General features: G+C 39.8%; 1 protein-coding gene across 1 annotated transcript in view; it reads right to left on the bottom strand.

Moving 5' to 3' along the window:
* Positions 1-16,458, bottom strand: part of CACNA2D3 (calcium voltage-gated channel auxiliary subunit alpha2delta 3) — an 853,260-nt gene that overhangs the window by 615,855 nt on the left and 220,947 nt on the right. The gene's annotated exons all lie outside the window — the stretch shown is intronic.

The following is a 16,458-nucleotide window of genomic DNA, read 5'->3' as shown; positions in this document are numbered from 1 at the left end:
GGTGCCTTTGCTCCCATGAAACTGAAAATAATAACATCAGTGTCAAATTTGGGTTCTGCCTACACCATTTAATCATAATGCTTCAAATATTTATTTTTACATGTTTATAAATGCATAATTTAATTAAAATGTATAAATTTTTATCTGTTTAAAATGGATGCACACATGTTCTGCATCCATCGTTGTAACAACTCAAAGACACTGGCCCTTGAGGCCCGATAGGGATGCCAAAACCTACCTAGAAAAGTGGATTCCTTGGGTATAGAAGGCCCTTAGTCAAGATTTATTGAATTGAATTGAGTCCAACTCTAAGCGGGCTAACTTTCTTCCCCAATGGTTTGGAAAAGACTACTTATTTTAATTCCCTCCATCATTCAAGGTCAATTCTTTCTGCACCTAGTTCTAGTATGTAATTATCAGGTGACACTTACTTGAATTTGTGGTACATCAATGCCATTTTGACAATCTGCATCCCAATAAGAAAATCACTGAAATCAGATCAATAAGCAGTATCCGTAAATATACAACTCTTGCTATTCTTCTTAGCCAATTAGATTCAACCAATTCACAGTCTTGTGAAAATAATTTCATGAAATACCATTTAAAGACAATTAGTCAACTATCAAAATCACTTTTACTTTAATTTGAATTTGCCAACAATAAGTATTTCCCACCACGAAAATGTAGGCTACAGGATTGCAGAAACCTCATTTAGTGAAATAATATTTCATTGAAATTTCATCAAACTAAAAGCAAAACCTTTAGATCCAAGTAAAAATTCAGCCATTTCTATCTTTCCTATGGTTACTCTTGTAGCCTATGGTGTCTTTAACTTGCTTTTTCTTGACATAATACAGACCTGAGTTTAATAGGGCATGTTTGAAAAATGATGACATTGGTATTAATCTCTAAATGATCACAAATCAACAGACAAATGTTCCATGAATAATTATTAAATTGGACATGGAAATGAAGAGGCTGAAATATATTTGGGTAACTTTAGGCACCAGTACAGACGGCTAAGCCTTCTCTTTCTACAGGACAGACAAAGAAAAAGATAGGCCAGCCAGAGACAGTGCTGCCCACAGACAGGAATCCGGGAGGAGTGGCAAATCTGGCTTCCCATACTTCCTTCAGATGGTCAGGAAGGGGCTTCTCCTTCTCTGGTCAATCAAAGAACAGACTCCAGGAGAACATTGCAGGGCCAGAGCCAGAAGACCCAGTTCAAATTCTAGCCTAGATGCAACCCACTACAATTGTGAGATCTCGGGTAAGACCCTTCCCCTCTCTGGGCCTCAGTTTCCTCAACCAAAACACATGAAAAGGTGACCCTAAAGCAGTGGTTCTCAAAGCGCAATCCCTCATCAGCAGCGTCAGTGTCACCTGAGAACTTGTTAGAAATGCACCTTCTCAGGCCCCATCCCAGTTCTACAGAATCAAAAGCTCTGGGGGCGGGCCCAGTAATCTGTTTTAACAAGCCTCCCAGGGGATTCTGATGCTGCCAAAGTTTGAGAATTACTGGCTATAAACAGCAGTTATCCCAGACTTTACCTCATCCCTGATGCCTTGTTTAATGAGCTCCACCAACACTCTAAGGTTTCTCAACTCCCATTTATCTTTTTAAAATCCATGTACATATGTATTTTTACTATAAGACATAAAATACTTATAGAAATCTCCATTTTCTTATGAAAAATCAGGAGATACACTATCTATACAGATTGGATACACTGGCCCCAAGCTTTCATGAGGTCAGCTTTCAATGGGCCCCAGTCTTCTTGGAATCATCCTAGTCAATGAAGGTTGTCAGCCTCCCAGGATCACACAACACAATTTGCAAATATATCGATGAGGACTCTGTCAGATGAGTGACAGGCAATGATAGAAGAAATCTATGTTTGTGAGAGCTTATTATCGTAATCTTTGTAATAGATTTAGAATTTCTACGCATGTGTCACGAAATCAGTTACATATTGAGCTTTATAAAGTATGTATAAATATTATGCATGTCTGAACTCTGATATTATCACAAAAAAGCCATTCATTTTGATTATGTATTTACTTAAACACATAGTTGTTTTTTCATGGTGTCTGAGCATTCTGAGAACCCAAAGAAGAAATGTTGATGAAATGTACAATTGATCAAAAGATAAGAACAAAATAAAATTTCATGATACCAAGGCAGATAATGTTGGAAAAAAAGTGAAGAACTGGAAATAACAAACCAATAAAGCAGTGTAGAACCAACAAACAAGAGAACAAGATGTAAATAATAGCCAAGTTGAAATTATCATGAAAGAGCATAGCATGAAATGCATTTCATATATAACATTTTATTTACATTTGTGTGTATATATGTATATATCATACATACCATATAACATATTCATATATAACATAACATGAAATGTATTTCAACCACAACACTGCAATAGGAGACATGGGGCACAAGAAGGTAACACACTGGAAATAATTCAGTAATATTGTAATAACTTCTAAGATCAGCCAGAATACTGTTCTCCGTACGGAGCAGTGAGTACATGAAAATCTGAAACCCGCTGGCCGGTTTTTATGTTCATTTTCAAGCTAAATTCATCTTTTTTTTTTTTAACTTAATTTACTTCATACATTTCTTATTCCCATGAAGATATTTTCCCATCATGCTCACTACAAAGCTTTAGGAAATATGATTCAGAAAAAGATAGTCAACTGGCAGCTACACATAATAGTTGTCTCATGTGAGGCAAATAAGAACTTTGGAACACGGCTCTTTGAAATGATATACCCTTCACGCAGTCAACCAAGGGGTTATCCCAACCTGCTCTCTGGTGCCAAAGGGAGACAGGCCTACATTTTATGGCAGAATTCAGAGGAAAACCCCCCAAGAACAGGCTCAGCCTGTTAAATGATAATGACAAACAGCACATCAAGAACTACGTACCTTTTGGAAAGAACAAAGAATAGTTGATCTTTCTTCTGAAACACTCTTATAAAGATAAACAAGTTAAAAGAAATATTACTTAAGAAGGAAATCATGTGCCATAAATTTACCTAAAACAGAGTCCTAGGGACAGAAGTTCCTACTGTTAATAAAATAAAAACAAATCGAATCATTATTTAACAAAGTCAAGACCACTCAACTTCTAACTCTGATGTTTGCCAGTAGAAAATAGCAGCCTATGACGTCTCTTTCCCTAGCAAATATCCTTATAACCTAAGTCAAATTAAGTATGTTTTAAAAATAAGTTTGATTATCACTTGCAGGTAAGAAAAATCAATTTAAATGTGCTAATATTTTAGTTATTCTATAAGGAACTGCCACTGAGCCAGAGGAAAACTGTTACTTTATTATATCTGTTTGAAAGGCAGTGTGCTTTTAATAATAATAAGTTAATTTTCTCTTGTATGAATTCTCCTTTTGGATCTGCAGATGGGATTACAGAATTGTGAATATGGTTTTTAATTAAAACTGAACGTTGGAAATAAAAGTGGCTTTGAAGACTAGTATTCAAAACTGAGCTTTGAGGTAAGAGAAAACAGCAATTTTGTCCAAAGATCCTCCTCTCCCCCTTTAATGCCAAAACATTTCCTTATTCAATAAAAATGATAAGAATATACTGGAATATACATCCTGGCCTGGGAACAAAGCACCTACAAGCAAAAAAGTTGTAATTCATGAGTTGATGTACATATCATTGACTTTTTATGTTTCTATATAACTCTTCCTCTTTAGTGAATAAATACAACAAAAAGGTCTCTTTATAAATAAGAAATACTAGAAGCCATGGATAGTATTTATAGCTGTGGTGAAGGCAAAACTGCCAAGGGGAATGGTGGAGATATTAAAGCATTTCATTTAAAATCACATCTTATTTCTTGTTACAATGACCCCATGTGTATCCATACAACACTACAGAATGCACAGTCTCCCATCTCTCCTCCCCCAAAACACTTAAATCAAGACTAGGGTTAAAGACATTGTAGAGGTCAAACTTTCTGTCATAGTTCAGAAGGGGGAAAATAGGACACCAAGTCAAAATAAAAATGGGATCAGAAGAAGAAAATGATTTTTTTGTTCTACTCGTATTTCATTTTGTTGGTGTTGTTCCTGGTCATTTTGGCTTAACAGGAGAAAAGATGAAAAGAAATGCAGTGAGAGGTGGGAAAGGTAATAATAGAAAATGTGATTACAGAACCAAAGTAACTTACCACTGGACTCCTACTGATTCTATCAGAATAAACAAATTGTGTACAAATGAAAAAGATTTTTAAATAAAAATCCCCCAAATTTGGGGCAGGGAGACAATTATGGACAAAAATCCTTAAAGCAAAACAGAAATATAAAAACCATATGGAGCAGCAAAAAAAGAAATTATTTTTATTTCTCATGTTAAAGCTAAAATGCTTTGGCTTATAAATACTGTTATAGTGAGATATTGGAATTTAACAAAGATTTCAAAGCACTTCATAGGTTTAGTGGTTTTCATTTAACATTTTGCAACAACACATTAAAACTCATACCAGGCTTTTTATTGCCATGTTTTCCTGAAATGAATACATAATTCTTTCTCAAATAATGTTTAAGCTCAACTAAGGAGACTAAGGAAAATCTATAATCATTAACATGGATTTGGGCTGCACTCATGATTACCTTGGAGCTAGTTATTGAATTGTCATTATTATCAGAGTTAGAGATCACATGAGTCTTCCTTCAAATCCGCAAGAGCTAAACGTGTAGAAAAACAACCAAATGGAGTGATCAAGGAGAAGCAACAGTTAACTATCACAACCTTACCCAGCATGGCATGGTTCATCTTTTCCTTACAGTAGATTTAGTGGGTTTTGTTTTAATGGCTTGAGTTTGATGAGTAAGAGTTACACCTCTTGCCAATCTGTCTGGACCTGGGGTTAAAGCTCTCCGAGCACCGTGTTACATGGCAGGGCTTGAACTTGACACGCTGCCCATCTACAGAGGTGAGGACAGAGGACACCCAGGTCCTCTCAGCAGTCACAGATTCAAACTCAATCAATCACAGAAATAAAATGAAAAATCTTTATTCTCATTAAAATGCTGTCAGCACATCAAAAGACGTCTCCACGAACCTGGACAAAATGAGATTGATTTGTTCCCGGGACTAATTTCAAACATTTCTCTCCTGTATGAAAGGTTGGAAACCAACTTTTAAGAACCATTAAGTTAAAAAAAAAAGTAAGATGTTCCAATTTACTTTTTTCATTGCTTCTGGCGCTGAAATCCCTTCCCTTCTGTTCTCAGGTAGACTTTGTATCACTCTGTAACAGTGCAGATTAGTCTTTGCTGCTTCTGTAGCTGGAGTCCTCGGATGACTATTTCTTCAAGTGTGGGACTTGTAGCACCAGTGAGCCATGAAGCAACAGGAGGTGGTTTACAGAAGGGTGAGGGACACGCACAATGAAAACAGCTGTTTCAACATAAAGAGATAAGTGACAAAGAATGCTAACAATAGGCCAGGAAGCTACCTAGAAGAAGTGACATTTAAGATGAGACCTAAAGAAGAACAGGAGGTTCTTCCAGAAGGAATGGTGCTGAAAGAGTGTTCCAGCCCACGGAAACATTGCAAACAAAGTTTTAGAGGCAAGAAAATGTCCTGGAAACAACTGGATCTCAGAGACCTACACAGAGGCCACATCAATGACCACCAGGCAATAAACCAGGGCAAAAGGAATAACCTGGAGAGATGGACACAATTAGCCAAGAAGGAATCCAAGACATTTTTCCCTCCGACCCTGAAACACTAAAACTGCCCTTAGAGTCATATCTGAGGGCTTAGTAACATTCAGTAATCCTTACTGATACAAACATTTTCACTTATCAGTTCCAATAGAAATGGCACATAGAAATCACCAACTATCAAGATGATCATTTCTTTAGAGAAAAACAACTTTTAAGGAGCCTTCATTATTTCTTTGTTCCTGTGTAAGAAATAAGCTTTGTTGCACACGAATAACATTTTGTATAAAATGACCTTCTGCCTGAAAGCTGCAAAGATTACTTCTGCTTTAAAAACGGCAAACATCTCAAAGTGGATTATAAAAGATAATCTATAAAGTTTCCAGAGAAAGCAGGTAACAGAACAATAGAACAAACACATCTTGTGTGTACACGGGGAGCTCTCTTCCCTTCTTTCTACTCTCCCCCGGCTTCTTGTCTCCTTCAGATTGCATAAGGCCACACCAGCCTTTTACAAGACAAAATAAGCCTAGAGTTTACAGCAGAAGACACAATCAATAACAGATTATCTTTGTTTCCACAGGAGATACCTGTTATCAATTTGAGCCTGATTAAATTAATACCTGTTATCAACATGAATGGCCAATTTCCAAACCAAAGTCATCTCATTCTACATCTGAGGCTGCATTTTCCAAAGTGCAACATTTGCAAAGCTACTGAAGATGGTAATAGCCAAACTTTGCTCAAAGGGCTGCCCAAGGCCCAAGGCAGCTGGAGAGGAAAGAGGAAGAGAAGACAACCTTATATTTCAGCCTAAGTAATTTTTCCAAAGGATCCAGAATTTTAAAGAATGGTCTGCTTATGTAGCCCTCCTAGGAATGGTCTAGAGTTGATTATCAAAATCAAGACTATTTGACCATAAACCTTGAAAGTCCCATCAGAACCCCTCAGTTCTGAGATAACTAAACCATTTCCTTTGTGGACAATGGAACTGTCAATAACTTCCCAAGGGGGTAGTCTAGGGTGAATGGGACTATAACATTTTGTCAGTTTGAGGATGAACACTTGTTTTCCACAGTAGAAATCACCTATCACTGAGGAGTCTGACAGTGGTGAATAAAATTCTGTTCCAATCCTTACTTATATCCTTTCCAGGCTTACTTAGAGGTATTGACTGGAACCCACAACGGCAGAGCATTGAAGATTGAAGGTATCATCCAACTAGCTAAGGAAGATGGGAATATCTGCCTAAAATAAGATTAACATAAGGAAAGATAATGTGCAGCTAAGTTAACAAGGTCTTGGTCCTGGGGAGAAAGTCTGTCCTACAAACAGTTCCCTTTCCTGATGGAATCGACAAATTTCCATAATTTCTGTTCAGTTTACTTTAACAGGTATTTGTTGAGAACCTATTAAGTAACCGGAACAGCACCAAGAACTGAGTAAGACACAAGAAATAGATGACTTAGTCTTAGACCTCAAGAAGCTTTTGGTCTTTTAAGCATTATGGTCCAGAAGAATCAGAACAGGTCTCAGAACCCAAGGACAAGGGTTTGAATCCAGGTCATCCTACTCACTACCTGCTTGACTCTGGAAAAATCTTAACTTCTCTGAGTTTTGGTTTTCTTATCTGAGGAACTGAAATAATATCATCTTTAGTCTATAACTCAGTGTGTGAATTTGATGAGAATGTACACACAAAACATTTCCTAAAGGATTCCACACAAGTGTAAGATATTATGATGGGGCAGGGGAAGAGACAAGATTTTCAAGCATAACACAGCTTGATTGGAACAAGAAAACTTCACAAAGTCTGTGCTTCCCACGGCTGGCTCTCATATGGGGAGAACTTGGAACAAGCCCTCAAGTTCACAGTTACATGGAGGTTATGTGAAAGTTAATTCTGCTGCCAAGGAAAGGACTCCAAACCTTGTGTTCTCAAACACAAGCCTGTGCACCTGCTCCTTAAGGACTGGTTTTCAGAATCCACCACTTTCTTTTTCAGCTTCAGCAGCAAAATCCATGATCAGTGAGGCTGAAAATGGAATGAGGCAAGGGCTTTTATCGAAAGGTTTGACTGATGTCCTCAGAATGGCACAAACATAGAAATTAAGCTGTTTGCCAAAGCAAGCTCCTTTGACGGATGGCACCTGTGAGACATGGAACAGGACAGTGAGTGTGGCAGGCAACTCCCAGCCCCCAAGCCCCAATAGTGGTCAGGGAAGGAAAATTCCCTTTCTCCTTGAAAATGCGAAAATGCAGAATAATTTCTATATCCATTCAGATTTTACCTACTCAAGATAGAGTCTTATATAAATTTGATGGAGGGGAAAAGCTATTCCAATTCCCTTTTTACTCTTTCCCTCTATCCATCCATTCAAATGTTTACCAGGCAACTTTAGTTGGGGGTCAGGGGGAACATATCATGTTGGCCCAGAGAGCAGGCTCTGGGCTCAGACAACCTGACTTCGAATCCCGGCTCCAGCCACTTCATGAGAGCACTCTGGGCAAAAGTTCTTGGTACACGGTAAATGCCCATTAATGTTAGCTCTTATTATTGATGATGATGACAATGACAATGATGATGATGATGAAGTATGTGAGAAGAACTATGCTAGGGGCTTGGGCCATGAAGATGACTGGCTCATTCATAGTCCAGTTGGAAGAAGAAGCAAGTAATTAGACAATGTGGTGTAGGCTACAATAGGAGGGCCACTCAAGGTGATAACAACAAGCAATTATGAGCTCCCCTACTGCCTATCCTAGTGCCAAACTGTTCTAAGTGCTTTAGTCAATTAATCCAGTTAATCCTCACAACCATCCTCTAAAGGAAAGCACAGATATCATACCAAATTTGCGCACGGGGAAACCAAAGAGCAGAGAGGTTGAAGTGTTACGAAAACTCAAAGCAGGGAGCAGAGAACTCTGCTAGAGCATGGGGCACCAGTGTGGGGAAAGTTTCATAGACGATGTGACAGCGAGTCTGAGTTAAAGGATGAGCGGAAGTTAGCCAAGTGGACAAGAGAAATGATAGGGAGAAGAGCAGCAAAGGCTCCCAGGTAGGAGCTTCTTGTGTCTGCAGAGCTGCAGGAGGCTTGGAATGGGGAGGGAACAGAGAGAGGGTGCAAAAAGGCAGGCAAGTGGGGTCAGGTGAGCAAGGACGTTGAGCCAGGCTAAGGAATACTGTGTCCTGTGCACCGTCGATGGGGAGCTGAAGAGGTCTGATTGAGCATAAGAGTGACATGATAAGTTCTGAACTTTAAGCCATCTTCAAATTAATCTGGTAGCACTGTTGAAAAAATAAATTAGAAGGGGATAAACCTGAAACAAAGAAAGACTGAAGCAGGGAAACCATTTGCTTTAAAAATGCCACTTATTCCACAAATATCTCAATCCATCTGTAAGTCCTGTGGGCTCTCCTTCCAAACTATGCCCCAGGTTTCACTCCTTTTGTCATCATTTCCCTGTTATAAGTCTAGTCAAAGCCACAGCCATCTCTCCCCTGGACACTCCAGCCTCTAACAGGTCTCCAGCTTCAACTCCATCCCCTATAGCCCATTCTCTACACAGTTGCCAGAAGGAGCCTTGTAAGAATAATTCTGATGGCATGGCTCCCCTGTTGAAACCTTCCAATGACTTCCCATTAATCATGACCATGACCCATAGGCCCTTCATGATCTGGCCCTGCACCCTCACCCCCTCCCCTCCCCCACTGGCCCAGACTCCCAGCCATCTTTCTGGTCCCAGACCACCACAAACTTGTCTCTGTCACCCTTGCTGTTCTCTTGGCAGAGGATGTTCTTCTCCCAGATCCTCAGATGTTTGCCCCCTCCTCCTCATCCTTCATTCTGCAGTCACTGAAGCTCCAGTGACTCCTCCTTAGAGATACCATCCCCACGCCACCTCCAACAAAATGGTGACTCGCTTTATGTGTAAAACAGAGCCGAACACATGGCCAATGCTCAAAATACAGCTGTTAGACAAGTTAACTAATATCTATTACTCACCCTACTGTGTGCCAGCACTGTGTTTGGCTGGGAATACAAAGTTTAGAAGACACAGCTTCTTCCCTTGAGGACGTTACAGTCTAGGGAGGGAAAGAGACAAACAGGCAACCAAAACTCAATGTGATAAAGGCTCCAAGAGGAAGAAGCAAGGGATATATGGATGCCCACTGAGGGATAGATTAGACCAGGCGTACGGGCTACAAAGAGCCTTCTCATCAATGTTGAGACCTGAAGGACAAGAGCTAGTCCAGAAAACAGATGAAAGACATTCCAGGATGAGGAAACTCCATGTGCAGTGGCCCTAAGGCAAAAGACAACATGACACATTCAGGCAATTACAAGTAGTTCAGCATAGGGGGGTATGTAGAGGTGGGATTGCATGATGGGCTGGTGTGAGAAAGGAGGACAGAGAGAAAGAGAAAGAAAGAGGGAGGAAGGAAAGGAAGGAGGGAGGGAGGGAGGAAAGGAGAGATTTAGGCCATAGAAGAAGGGAACGCAGAGTGAAGGAAGGCTTTAAGATGAAAACATGCTCATAGTAACAAAGGCAGTAATAAGAACCGTCATGGGAAGCTCCCCGCAGACCCAACTCAGGGTAGCTCTAGGATCCTTCCCAGGGGCAGAAAGCCATTGGGCCCAGGATTCCAATTCAAAAGGCCTTAAACTTAGACTTTCCTCATCACCTCCTAAAGAGATTACAAGTATAGTCACAGAGAAACCATAGCACTGGAAGGAGAAGTTGTTTAAAGTTACATCCCTTTCTGGTCCTTTCTGGACCATAAAGCCTATGGTGCATTATAATTTTTCTTTACTGTATCCTTTATTTTCTTGAGATGAGCTCAATTATATTGCATAGGCACTCTGTAAAAAAGCAGTAATTTGTTAAATGTAAATATTTAAAATATACCACAATTTTCAATGGGGTTTTGTCATTTCTTCATTTCCTAACATATTGGGAACCTTGAAAAATAAAAAATCCAAATGACCTGGGTCACTCTTGACTTTTGAAGGACACTGGGAAACAGGACCAAGCTGGCTTTTACTCCTCCAAGGTAAAGTCAACCACGTGTACTTACGTGTGAAGCTTATTTCAAATGAAATCAAGAATGAATAATGAAAAATAAGACTGCCTCCATGATCTTGGTCCCCGAACATTTTACACAAATCTTTTGCTTCAGTGTCCTCAGAAAAGGCCTCCTCCCACAATACAGAAATAAAATCCTGAGGCCAAAACTCCAAATCTTGCCCAACACTCTGCAGAAGATGACTGCTTCAACTCAAAATGCAGGGCAGCAAGGGAACCAGCCCTGGTGGCATGGTACCGTGCCCATGAGCTTCTGCGTCCACGGGGAGCTGGGTATACCAAGGGGCTGGTTCTGAATGGAGGGTGTGTGCCTTAAACCCATTTTTTTTTATTTTTCTCTTCTAATTCTCATATTCCTCTTGCATTCAAGAAACGACATTTTTATCCTCTGGAACCAGACTTAACATTTTTAAATTTCCAAGGATGAGAAGCTAGCTTAAAGGATAAGCAGCCTTTCCCTTTTTTAATGCCCAGGTAATGAACTGAAATTATATACATAAGGTTTGAATTTTTATGGAAAGTTATTCATATACTTTACTCTCAGCTTTAACTCTCTTTCTCCTCTGTCAACCTTTAATTATAACTTTATTTCAAAATGACAATGAAATAAGCAGATATATGAACACATACTAGAGGTAAGAGATGTCAGGATTTTTTTTTAATGAAAAAAAGACAGAGCTAATGAAGAACTAAATCCATTTTACATAAAGTAAACTAAGACCAAAATCTTAAATTCCCTCAGATGTCTAGGCAACGCCTCCTTTGTGCATCATGCCTGCTCTTCATTCATCATGCTTTGCTCACACATAACCCTCCTCATTGCCCATGCGCTGCAGTTGGGACCCTGTAACTTTCCAATGCTCTCACAGGACCCAACAAAATGGAGGCTTCATTTCAGCACAATGCGCTGGCACTCCAAGTTCACCTTTCTACAAACACCAACCCCACGTCTTTTACTGTGAAATAGACACACAGAGAAGTAGTAAGTTCAACCATACAAGATTTCCACTTTGTGAATTAAAAGCAGTTGAATATCAGCAATTCTGCACAGTTTGAGCAAATTTATTAAATATATTTGGACTTGAGTAGTTTTTAAATTCCCCTTACCATTCTGAAGGAGCTCAATGATTTTGAGCAAGTTAAGAATCCTAGGAAGAGGTGCAAGATGGGCATGAACATGATCCAGACCCTTGTCTGTGCCAGGCACCCTATAAATGTTTGTCCACTTAAGCTTCACAATAAGCCCATGGGGAGCTATCACATCCTCATTGCACAGACGAGAAACAGTCTCAGAGAGGTGAAGGGACCGCCCCAAAGTGACCCAGCAAGTGAGTTATGGGGTTAAGAATGGAACTTATGATACTCTCACGTGGTTAAATTGTTATGAAGACTCAGACCATCGATGCCAACATGGACACTCTTTGGAGTGACATAGACCCTTGGAACCATGGCCACTAGCGGCTGCCTCAACTGGTCCTTAAGCAAAGACACTTAAATCTAACAAGCAAATGAACTGAGGCCATGACGTCTTGATTGGAGCCTGACTGTCATGAATATTATGCTTTAAAACCAGGTGTAAATAGAGGGACAAAAGAGCTAGATTGGAGGAAATTATACAGTCTCATATCTTTTGCATTGTATCAGAAAGCATGCCTGCCATCTATTTATCTGAGAGAAAAGCAGATTGATGTTCCATTCACAACTTTCTTCTTGTCCCCAAAACATGGATGGAAATCTATCTTCGAAGAAAAGAGAAAACAATCTGAAGGCTGATGATTGTCTAATATCACTCACTGCCAAGCAACCCTCCCTTTTGGGCCTAGAGACCATTTAGAGAACTTGCTGTCTCCACCTCCATGGTGACAGGAGGCTGGCACAAGAGTCAAGACCAAACATTTCATTTTCTGATGTGCTGGGAGAAGTGGCAGCCTTATGTGGTCTGATAGCAGCTCCTCAGCAGTGTCCTTCAGGTCAAGGCCCACTTGATCCCTGTGGAGAGCCAAGCAGAATCAGCCCAGTGGCAGCAGGACACATGAGCAGCGACAGACCGGAGCAGCCAGGAGGCATGGTCCTCACACTGTACTGCTCAGTGTCTCGTAAGCAGCTGCTTGCTGAACCAACAGCCATGATCCCGGCCTTCTTGGGGCTTACATTGGAAGAGACATGGACAGCAAGCAAGGGAACAAATGCATTAGATCACAGCAGGTAAGGATGACTACCAAGAAGATAATAAAACAAAGTGACACAGTAGAGAGTGACAGGGACACAAATGTTTGGAGTGGTCAGGAAAGGGATCCCTGCAAAGTTCATACCTGAATAACAAGAGGGGGCCTAGAGGATATCTGGAGGAAGAGCTTTCCGGGAAGAACAACAAATGCAAAGGCCCTGAGGCCTTTAGTTTGGCTGCTAAAACCAAACACAAGTCCACAAGACCATATCTGAAACCCTTGGGGCCAAGTATGCTATGCTAGTTCAGGATTATTTGGATTTTAGAAAGGTAAAATGATACCTGTATCACATATTTATTGTAAATCATCCCCAATTAGGGCGGGGGCAGCATGCCATAATCAAATATTAATATTTCTGTAGTAAGACATATGATTATTCACATTAAGTAGGACAAATAAATATTATACATAGTCACATGTCAGTTCAGGTCAAGTTTTCCCATCAAATAAGTTATGAAAAAATTTTTCAATTTTCAGAGCTTTCTGGATTTCAAAATTGCAGTATGGGATTGTGAACCTATTCAGACTCTAAAAGAATTAAGCTGACAGAAGTTTCTCAGTTTTATGTTTGTTAAGCCCCAAAGTTTTCTCAGCCCTTTGGCTCAGCTACTACTTGGGCCAGAAAATCACAAAATTAAATGAGTAGGGATAGATCAAATAAATGGGAATGGTAGGAGGGATCTTATTGGAGTGATGAAAATGCACACACAATATGATGTGCATCAATTTCCACATTATCATGATACAAGCACAACTTGGTAAATCGACTGAGATCAGTGAATTGTACACTTAAAATGGGTGAATTGTATTGGATTTAAAATATACCCCAATAAAGTTGTTAGAAAAAATATCAATAAGAGAAACTCAGAAATGTGAATTAATGTGCTAGTTTGCAAATGTAAAAACCCTCTTATGTAGGGGCCGGCCCGGTGGCGCAAGCGGTTAAGTGCGCGCGCTCCGCTGCGGCGGCCCGGGGTTCGCTGGTTCGGATCCCGGGCGCGCACCGACGCACTGCTTGGCAAGCCATGCTGTGGCGGCGTCCCATATAAAGTGGAGGAAGATGGGCACAGATGTTAGCCCAGGGCCGTCTTCCTCAGCAAAAAAAAAAAAAAAAGAGGAGGATTGGCGGATGTTAGCACAGGGCTGATCTCCTCACAAAAAAAAAAAAAAACCTCTTATGTATAATGTGATCCTATTTTCTCATAGTAAGTGTTCCTAATAATGTAAAATGATACAGCCACTTTGGAAAACGGGCTAGCAGTTCCTCAAAAGGTTAAACCAGATTTACCATATGACCCCGTAATTTCACTGCTAGGTATACATTCAAGAAAAATGAAAAACTATGTCCATACAAAAACTTAAACACAGATGTTCATAGCTGTGCTATTCATAATAGCCAAAAAGTGGAAACAACCCTAATGTCCATCAACTGATAAACAAAATGTAGTATATCCATACAATGGAATATTATTTGGCAATAAAAAGGAATGAAGTACTGATACATGCTGCAACATGAATGAAACTTGAAAACATTATGCTAAGTGAAAAGAGTCAGTTACAAAAGACCATGTATTGTATGATTTCCTATATATGAAATATCAAAAAAAGGCAAATCCATAGAAACAGAAAGCAGATTAGTGGATGCTGAGGGCTGGGGAGAATGGTGAGATTGAGGGATGATGGCTAAAGGTACTGGGTTTCTTTTTGGGATGATGAAAATGTTCTAAAATTGATTGTGGTGATGGTTGTACAAGTGTAAATAAACTAAAAAACACTGAACTATACACTTTACAGGAGTAAATTGTATGCTCTGTGAATTATATTTCAATAAAACTGTCACCAAAAAAAAACTGTCTTTGGTATATTAGGATAAAATGAAATATGTATTATTGTCTGATGTTCCCCAAAGCATACAATGACTCCCTGGCATCTGCGAACCTAGCGAGTACAACCTGTCTTCACAGAATGTGACCTGGCGACTGCCGATCACCATCAACTGAGGGAAGTTCTCATCCACCAACAATGAGACTGAGCAGGTCTGTGTAGAGATTTAAATCTCCTTTAAAGACTTACTTATTGACTTGGTTCTTAATTAGGATCTTTTATGCACCTTAAGCACAACAACCCATTTCAGATTAACTAGCTGAATTACTGTCATTTGCAATAACTGTGACAAGAAGCACTAAATAAATATTATTAGGATAAAAGTAAGTCAAATATATTAAAATGATCCTTAGACGTATGTTATATTGCGAACATTCACCCACTGGAGTCGAAGAATTATAACTCTGATGGCGTTTAGTAGAATTCCAGAGCTAATATGCAAATTGTGCTAATTAAAAATTTTCTTGCTTCTTGGGAAAGTAAACACCAAATGGAGGAAAAGATCATAGATTTGCAACAACATTTTGGGAGGCTTATAATAATTTATTACTGCTTATTTATATCCAACCTAATTCCAGAAAGATTTTCCCATTGCGTGTATGCTACATCAAGAAAAAACACCTCTATTATTAAATTAATTAAGAACATCTGATCTTAAGAGACATGAAACCAATTACTGAACAAATATTTATTAAGCATCTACTATGTAAAAAGCACTTGGCCAGGCAATGAAGGGAGCTACAAAATACTTATGACAGTCTCTGCCCTCCAGGAATTTGTAGTCACGTCTAGCAATAACAAATAACTATCCCTGATGCTATTTGCCAGATTTCAAATAAGGGGTCCGGTTAGTAAGAGGCATAAGAGTTGAACGAAGGAGGGATGACTTCCCACTACTGAGGCCAGGAAGACAGAGGAGATGGATCTTGAAGTAACAGTAAAAGGTGCCTGGGACTTACGCAGGTTCCGAGGAAAGAAGGAGGATATCCTAGGTGGGAAAGGCCAGGGTGCACTTTGGGAACAGAGGGCACACCAGTCTGGGCAGAGAGCCAGGTAAGACCAGAGAACAGAGCTCTGGCCAACATGGGGCAAGAGCCTGGACTATCAGCATAAGGGCTGAACTTCATCCTAACGAGGTCAAAGAGGTGCTAGAGGAAAAGTGACCCAGGGCAGTGAGAGGCTGGAGTCTACTGGGGGATTGTGGCTGGACAAAGGGAAAGAGATTAGGAGAAAGCACAAGGCCTTGGCTTGTCCAGCGCCAGCCACCTAGAGCAGTATGTATAGCACCGAACACCGTGCAGAAGGTCCCCTAGTACGGCCAAGGCTCCCTGTCACTGTCAAGTCTATTCACACCCACCAATAGAACGAACTTAGTCCTATTCTATACCACTTTTTTTAAGTTTTGTGCCATTAAATTATTTTAAATGTTTTTTAAAAGAATAATGTTCTTTTGTAAAGTCTTAGGCCTGAAAAAAAAAAAAGACCACCCTTTCAGTGACCTATCATAGCCCTGAATATTGATATGTTATAGGTATACATATCTGTGAT

The sequence above is a fragment of the Diceros bicornis genome, chromosome 2 (assembly GCF_020826845.1).
Source record: "Diceros bicornis minor isolate mBicDic1 chromosome 2, mDicBic1.mat.cur, whole genome shotgun sequence".
NCBI lineage: Eukaryota > Metazoa > Chordata > Mammalia > Perissodactyla > Rhinocerotidae > Diceros > Diceros bicornis.
This window is presented reverse-complemented; position numbering and strand designations above follow the sequence as displayed.